Below are 8928 nucleotides of genomic sequence, written 5' to 3' on the forward strand. Positions count from 1 at the left end.
GTAGATATAAAGGTTAGTTTACACAACTCCGGGAGCCAGAACATTTTGCCATAATTTGATCCGGATTCTTTTACAGTGTAGATTTCTTTTGAGACAAATTTCGATATGTAAATGTAGATGTATTCAGATAGTTAGTATAATAAATCTGAGATTAATATGATAGATTTTACTTAATTTTATAATTTTTGTACTTAATTTTCGATATCATAGAGTACGTAGTTTTTGCAGTAAAATTTACTGTTAAACCACATAATTACTGCAATTAAAAATATTACTGTAAAAATTACGGTGTAAAATTTTAGGATATAAATCTTTTAGGAAAAAAAATGAATTTTACTTATTTCAGGGTGCCAGAATTTTTTGTTGTAATTTTATCCGGATTCTTTTACAGTCTAGACTTCTTTTTAACAAATTTCATGATGTAAATGAAGATGTATTTCGTAGTTTTTATAATAAATCAGAGATTGATATGATAAAGTACTTAATTTTATAATTTTTTTACTTTATTTTAAGTATGATAGAGTGCACAATTTTATACAGTAATACTAACTGTGAAATCACACAATCACTGCAAATAAATAAATATTACTCTTAAAATTACGGTGTAAAATTTTACGGTATAAGACTTAAAGTTGAAAAAATGGATTTTACGGATCTCAGGGTGCCAGAACTTTTTGCCGTAATTTGATCCGGATTCTATTACTGTGTGGATTTCTTTTTTACAAATTTTATGATGTAAATGTAGATGCATTCAGATAGTTTGTATATTAAATCAGAGACTGTTATGATAGAGGATCCAATCCAAATTCCCAAGAATCCACCGATGTTGCTAAACAGATCCATTGGCTAGAAGAAGTAATACAAAATTAATCTTACTATGTATTTTATTCATTAAACATGAACGAGAAAATAAAAAAAATTACATTTATGTAGAATAAAATTTATGGTAACTAATTGAATTCTACGTATTTGAAATGATACTAACTGAATTTTATGGTAGATAATTACATAGGTAGGTAACTCTTTGAATTTTGATCCGACTAAATTAGAAATCTCAAAACAAGTATGTATTTTAGTTAGTATACATTTATATTGCTAAAAAAATGAGTCTTCTCTCAAGATGTTAAATTCATGATCATACACTTATGAGCATACATTAAGATAATACCCGGCAAATAAAGTTTCAGAAACAAAACAAACGTAACTTAGTCATAAAGCCCATTTATTAAACAAAAGACAAAAAACCAAAAGGGTAAGATTCCATTCATAAAAATTACCCGGAACAATTATAAAAAATATCTCCTTCACAAAAACTTAATATTACATGGTTGGTATAATGGTTAATGCGTTATGTGTCTTCTATGCGATAAAATACAGTCTTTAACTTCATGCTGAGTATCAAAATATAGAGCTGTTCCCGAGGAAGATGGCATCACTCTGAAAGCAGAGCTCTCCAAAGTTCCGTCAATGATCTGCAACTCGTCTTTGAATCCTGTCATGTCCCACGCATGCTTCATCGGATTCAAATCTGGTTTAAATGCTGGCCATTTCATGCGGGTGAATACCCTAAGCTTGAAGGCATTCGATTAGGATGGTGGCAGGGTGAAGACAGACGTTGTCAGCCACAACCACAAATTCTTCGCCTATCGCACCCCTAAACAAACGTACATATTGTTGCAGAATGTGTCCTGTCATGGTTTCGATTTGAACATGAGACCTGCTCTGGAGACCAATATAATTCAACCCCAAACGAGTCAGTTTGAACAAGCATGATGGTGTCATTCAATGAATGTAATACTGGTGGTGAAGGATACCTGTCATTTTCCACACGAAAGTTTAATGTGAATCAGACTGTAGCTAAACCTGAACTCGTCGGAAAATAGCACACAAACATACCGTGACGATGTTCAAATTTCATATTTTCTACTTCAGACATATGGATGGCAACAGTGGCTTCACTGATATGAATCCAGAAGCTGTGCGTGGAACACATCTCTCTGGCCTGCAAGCATATAGGCCCATATTTCCAAAACAGCCGTGTTGGTTCAGGGCATGGAGCATCGACCACAGGGCTGACGTAAAATATCCTCAGTAGTTGACGGGTCATGGGTTAGAGTCCCCTTGCTGTCAAGCTAACCGTGAGATGTTTTCATGTTTTTTCTCTCCATGTAACGCAAATGCGGGCTAGTTCCATCAAGAAGTCCTCTACGAAGGCACATTTCTCTCAAACTTTGTAAAATAAAAATAAAATAAACATCTGCACTCGTCTTGTCTTCATACTGTGGTATACGTGCTTGCATATAGATGACGAAACAGGTCGGATGCTGTCCTCTGTCTGCCTGTTTTGGAAGCTAGTGTCACCTACCGATCTTCAGCGACATTGTGTTTCGGGGAGTAACCTGCACTGTAGAGAGTGATGACATTTCTATCATCTTGGAATCGTTGCCAAATCCTAAATATGACACTTCTGGGCTATTCCAAGTTCTTCGGATATTTATATTAAGCCTATAATTCTACCGTGTAAAAAGTACTTCCTCTGTGTCATAACTATTCCGTTATGGCGCTGAGAGGCTTTTAGAATACTTGTGAACAATTTTTACTTCTTTATCACCATTTCGTCCCGCAGTGGACTGATCGCAAGGACGCGATTTTCCAGTAGAGTACCGAAGTCAAGCATCACTGGTTGCTGCCAGTAAGCGGGTGGGTAACCACTTGGATCAACCTCCGTAGGGACTCCGAAGGGCCTGCTCGACTTCGAGAGCAAACGGTCGGGTTACCAAAACAAGGGAGCCATCCCCTCTGCAGAGGATCAAAGTTTCGATGGCATGTCTTCGGATCATCCTCAGGGATATTTCCCAGACCGTCGCCAATACCCCATGGAGCAGCTCTAGTGTTACGTAAATGTCTACCTTAAGATACAATGTTTAATATATGGACAACATTCGTTGCATTTTTCTCACTTAATAATATTGTTTTAATTCTTTTTTGTGTTAGCATATCTTAACAAAGCGATAACTAAATTGCAATAAATATTAGTAGAAAGTTCAGAAAAACATTGTAGTTTAAACTCTTCCTTTCGGTAACGTTTCCCTTGTTTTGTAATTACATTTTATTGTGTGAGAAACCAGGATTATTTCCGAAAATTCCTACGGGTAAATAAATTCCAGCTTTTACCAATTGTTCTATTTAAAACAAATCTGACTTACCAGCCCTTTTGGAACAAAGTGGATTGTTCTGATCTTTGCATTTCTGAATGACACTCCGACATACATAAGTTGAGAGCTGTGAAACGAAATCCTAATGAGTATTGTTTCACTGAAATTATTTCGAAAATTAAATGCTACAATGAAACTAGTTATCATTCTAATTATTTATAAAATTTCTTTTGAAACATTTTTTTCCAATTCCCACCCGGATATTGTTTTTGTCATTCGCAGATTTGCTTACCAATCTCCCATTGCCATTTTGTCGGTGTAAATAACTCCCCCAGCCATTCGTCTGAAATAGAGGCGGTAACCATGGTTACGAGATTTAACCATTTCACGTAGGAGTGATGGGTGATTATTTCAGACAGGCTTTTGCTCTGGTTTTCGAGAGAAAGGGAGTCAGGGGAGAAGGAAGCTTCCCTCTTCGAAATACACGCTATTTCTTGTTTCCATAGCAGCAGACGGCTTTAGACTTTTTGGTGACGGGAGTTCTTTCAATACACAAACTATAAGTGGGCCAACGTTGTTCTCATAGTTAGAAGGACAGGTAGTATAGAGAAGAGAAAGAAATAACATCTATATCTAACCCGGGATTCGAACCCGGGATCTTGCGGTCAGCTCCCCGACTGTCATATAGGCCGTTTGGTCCTTTAAAGTATTAAATAACACCATTTAGCAAAACTAAAGATTTTTCTACCGAAATTCAAATAGCGTTACGTGATTTTTTTTTATAGCACGAGAACGAGATTCAAAACGGAAATGAATAAATTTGCTTATTTCTGTACTCTAAATGAAACATATGATGTCCCTTCGCAGTCGAGGATTTTCAGAAAATTATTAAAAAAGAAGGTGCAAACATTGGATGGGACAAATTCTAGAAGTACTTGAAAGCCCAACGGTGCTACAAGTGATACCGTCTGGAATACATGGCAAGAGAATGAAGCTAACCTGGCTCCAGCTATGATAGCACTGGGCATTATGCGAAAGATTGCTGGAAGAAAAAACGATGTGTCAATTGTCATGAAAATTATGTAAAGTTTGGATAGACTGTGTAACCGACCTAAGCAAAGCCTGTGCCTCACACCAACAAGCTATTAACAGATTACAAAAATAAAATGAAAGCCCCGAACATTTTTTTAACGGCAGGCACTGAACACATCGTTCTTCACCATGGACGGGGCCGGTTGCTCATCTTGCGTTGCCTAGTGAACACCTTGTGGCCAAAGTTCAGAAGGCGAGCAAAATTTCCCACCCCCACTGCCCCCGTTCATAGGGTGGGCCACATTCACAGATCACACACAAGAGAGGACACCACACTGAGAGAAGCATCCATGGCCTGATCGGGATTCGAACTCTCGCAACCACTGGCTTGCTAACCCCTTGCCAGCACTGGTCCTGAACTGATATCCAATTCAACATGTCTGTCGATGTCGACTCAAGTGTTACCTGTCGAATGAACTCTGCAACGCCGTATTATAATACCTTTGAGTAGTTTTTGTCTAATATACGTATTAGTATTGAAGCAGACGGGGGCTGTTATCAAACTGAATCTCGTTGACGTCGACTATACACGGCGCTCGAACACACTTCATGGAATGGATGGCTCTTAAATACGGGACTCGTCCACGCATGACATTGCATGGATGCTGCCTAAATACGGTGCTGGTATACATAGGTCATTGAGTAGATGCAGCCTAAATACGGTACTGGTACGCGCAGGACACCGCATGGATAGTAGCTAAATACGGTGCTCGTAACGAAAAGGTAAATATAAAAATTAAAAATATTGAACTATACATAGTATACCAGGCATTGAGTAAAAATCACTATCAATTTATATTTTTGGCATCCACATCAAAAATGAAAATAAAGCTACTATTCTTATTGGATGACACAAAATTAATATTTAAGCCAAAGAAAAAGGGAAAAAAAATATTCTCGAAATAATGCGAAATCACAGTGCAGGAAGGAGTATGCAAAAAGCGTCAAAGCTAGTTTAGCCGGAAGTTGAAGCATCAAATTACTTCTAATAGCCCACCTATAAACTCTTCTCCACCCGCAATCAATCCTGTCCTGTTCTTAATTACTTAAACTTTCATGTACCGTGATTTTCAAACTGTTTTTTCCCGAGTTAAATATTAATGAAAAACAATCATTGAATGTTTAAAAAAGGAATTAAAGAATCATTTATTTACTCTTAAGAAAAATTGCACAACATGCAACATGAAATTAATTCAAAACAACTTACGAATTATAAAGTTCAGCATAAAGTAGTTTTCTTTCTTGATAGTCATATTTTAAGTTCTATAAAAAAAATTGAAAAATGAAGTATTTAACTTAATTAATACAGTAATTATATTTTATAAACAGCGTTGGACAGCCAACCCATTTTTGGGTTTACAACTATCAGTGTGTAACTCCTTAGACTTGTAATTTTGAACCCATTCCAGAAGAAAAGGAAACTTCTGGATCAAGTAATGAAACAAGTTGTAGTTTATTTACGTTGCAGAAGAGCTGAACAATGGGCTATTGGCGGCGGTCTTGGAAAGATCCCTGAGGATGATCCGAAGACATGCTATCAGAATTTTGATTCTCTTCGGAAGGGATATCATCTCTTCTTCGGTAGCTTGACGACCTGGGAGCGAAGAAGAGCACTTTACGGAAGAACAGTTTTAGGAGGATTCATAGCGCACACCCACAGTTCCTTCACAGGCTGATCAAAATGGTCACCAAATCACTGACTGACTGCAGCCAGTGATGCTTGACTTCGGTGATCTGCTGGGGAAAGCCAATCCTAGATAGCAAATTAAGGTTTATATAGAAAAAAGTTCATTATATCCAACTTCTTCTCTTTTTTGGTTCACTATATCCACACAAAAATTACATTATGCGTGAATAGCAAGGCACGGGACCAAACTTTTTGTTCACTATATCCAGGAGTTCACTATAAACAGTGTTCAAGTTCGATTAGTTTCATTTTAAAAGAATATTATTGCCTGTTAAGGGAGGTCTAGGGCCGGGATAGCCTGGTCGGTAGGGCGCTGGGCCCATGTCCGATAGTTCGTGGGTTCGAACCCCGCCGGCCGAAAATTCCCCGTGTAGTAAAGTGATTGATGCATGTTAAATCTGTCGAGTTGCAAAAGTCTTCCATGTTCCTATAAAAAATCAAAACCTCTGGGGGGTACTGGATTGAAGATCGATCGTTCTCTGATTCAGGTCAAAGTTACGATCTGTGAATGAATGCATGAATGGGTTCACCCTATAAGCGGGTGTGACGCATGGGTGTGGCCGAAGTCGAATTCTTGGCCATAGATGGCGCCACTGGAAAACAAATACAGTCGCACCCTCTCTGCCTTAATGGCATACGTCAACGCATACGTCAACAATAACCAAGTGAAGAAGTATACTTGAATAAAAAAGTAAAATATTATAAAATAAAAACTCGTTTTTCACGTGTAATTAAGTAAAAGGAAAATAATTACGTTTTTATTAGATTAAAAACAAAAAAGTTGACTTAAAATATGGATGGTTGACTAAATGTAAACAAAAACAAACTTTCCAAAACAGGAAGAAATTTAAGAAAGTTGCGGTGTATCCCTCCGCTTATGTTATGCTTTCGAGGAGGAGAGTGAACAGGCTTAATATTCCAGAAAGTTTTATGAGTGTAATTTGTAAGTAAATTTACGCTTAATTTAACCATTCATAAGAGTTTCCTGTAATTTGCAAATTCTGACTGGTTTTGAGCCTAAAACAAATTTAAAAAAGTTAACATCAAAACATGAATAAAGTGCAAGGTTTGCCATGTTTTGAGCGTTATCCTTTATTTGGCTATATTTGTTTAAAATATCGCCGTTTGATAATTTTTGGCTTGCATTATAACATTCTTGCGGAATCGTCCGAATTCATTTGTTGTTTTTTTTTGTCGAAAGTTAAATAGAAAAAAACGCGTTATATTGTAAACATTATTAGTGTAATAATATTAGATGCCGCATTTTTTCAAGTTTAGGCGTCAAAATCAATTAGAAATTGCAACCCGGAAGTCTTACGATGTAATTTTAACCCCTAGCGCCATCTGTGCTTAACTTTACGAGGCCAACCATCAATTTATTAAATTTATTATTTTTGAATTTTAAAGCGAATAACATTTTACAAAAGAATCGCAGACACAAAAATCACGTAGAACACCGAAGTGAAGCATCACTGGCTGTGGTCAGTGTGCGGGTGGCTGACCACTTAGATCAGTGCATGAAGGAACCGAGGGTGTGCGGTATTGGTCCTCGTTAAACTGTTCTACCATAAAGTGCTCGACTTCTCGCGAAGGGCTACCGAAGCAAGGGTGCCTTTCCCTCTGTAGAGGATCAAAATTGTGATGACGTGTTTTCGGATCATCCTCAGGGATACTTCCCAGACAGTCGCCAATAGCCCATTATGCAGTTCTAGTGCGACGTAAATAAACTACAACAAAAATGCAAAAATCATACCTCTGGTACATTTTGAAAGTGCTTGTATTTGAAAGACCGAGTCCTGCAAAAGAAATGTTTTTTTTTATAATACCATTGTTTAAATTATAAACTAAACTATATGCTTAAAATAATGCATAAAGCATTGCATACTAATTAATGATATCAAATGTCTATTGAAGTCTGTTAATAAAGTCGAGCGCCATTTTTTTAATTTACACAATATTTTTTATTTTTTTTTACATTTTGCAATTATTAGCATACATTAATTTACATTTTGCAAGCAGTCCGCTGTATTAGTTTGTTAGAGTATGAAAGCTTTTTTTTTCTTCTTTCGCTTAAGTATTAATATGTGACTTTTAGCGAGTTTGAAGTCAAAATTATTTAAAATTTTTTTAATCAATTACTTGAAATGAAGAGAGGAGAAAAATTTTTTACAAGTGATTCCAATCTTCCTATCTCAACCCAATTATGAAACTGGGGAACAAGTTCATTGATTTCAAGTAGTCCGCAATAATAGTTTGTTAAATTATGAAAGCTTTCTTTTTCCTTTCGTTTAACTATTAGTATGTGACTTCTAGCAAGTTTGAGGTTAAAATTATTTGAAATTTTTTAATCAATTATTTGAAATCAAGAGAGGAGAAAAAATTTTTACAAGTGATTCCAATCTTCCTATCTCAACCCAATTATGAAACTGGGGAACGAGTTCATAGATTTCAAGTAGTCCGCAGTAATAGTTTGTTAAATTATGAAAGCGTTCTTTTTCCTTTCGTTTAACTATTAGTATGTGACTTCTAGCAAGTTTGAGGTTAAAATTATTTGAAATTTTTCAAACAATTTTTTGAAATCAAAAGAGGAGAAAAATGTTTACAAGTGATTCCAATCTTCCTATCTCAACCCAACTATGAAACTGGGGAACGAGTTCATAGATTTCAAGTAGTCCGCAGTAATAGTTTGTTAGATTATGAAATCGTTCTTTTTCCTTTCGTTTAACTATTAGTATGTGACTTCTAGCAAGTTTGAGGTTAAAATTATTTGAAATTTTTCAAACAATTATTTGAAATCAAAAGAGGAGAAAAATGTTTACAAGTGATTCCAATCTTCCTATCTCAACCCAACTATGAAACTGGGGAACGAGTTCATAGATTTCAAGTTGTCCGCAGTAATAGTTTGTTAGATTATGAAAGCTTTCTTTTTCCTTTCGTTTAACTATTAGTATGTGACTTCTAGCAAGTTTGAGGTTAAAATTATTTGAAATTTTT

The 8928-nt window shown here is 36.0% G+C and overlaps 1 long non-coding RNA gene across 1 annotated transcript in view; it reads right to left on the reverse strand.

The window, feature by feature from the left end:
* Positions 1 to 531: 531 nt before the first annotated feature.
* The window catches only part of LOC139425773 (uncharacterized), a 9877-nt gene continuing 1480 nt past the window's right edge, over positions 532 to 8928 (reverse strand). The window contains exons 2-5 of the long non-coding RNA XR_011636917.1: positions 7688 to 7730; positions 5455 to 5510; positions 3207 to 3282; positions 532 to 846 (exon numbers count right to left, since the gene is read on the reverse strand). This is a non-coding gene — a long non-coding RNA (uncharacterized lncRNA). The remainder of the gene's footprint in view (positions 847 to 3206; positions 3283 to 5454; positions 5511 to 7687; positions 7731 to 8928) is intronic.

The sequence above is a fragment of the Parasteatoda tepidariorum genome, chromosome 6, assembly GCF_043381705.1.
Source record: "Parasteatoda tepidariorum isolate YZ-2023 chromosome 6, CAS_Ptep_4.0, whole genome shotgun sequence".
Taxonomy (NCBI): domain Eukaryota; kingdom Metazoa; phylum Arthropoda; class Arachnida; order Araneae; family Theridiidae; genus Parasteatoda; species Parasteatoda tepidariorum.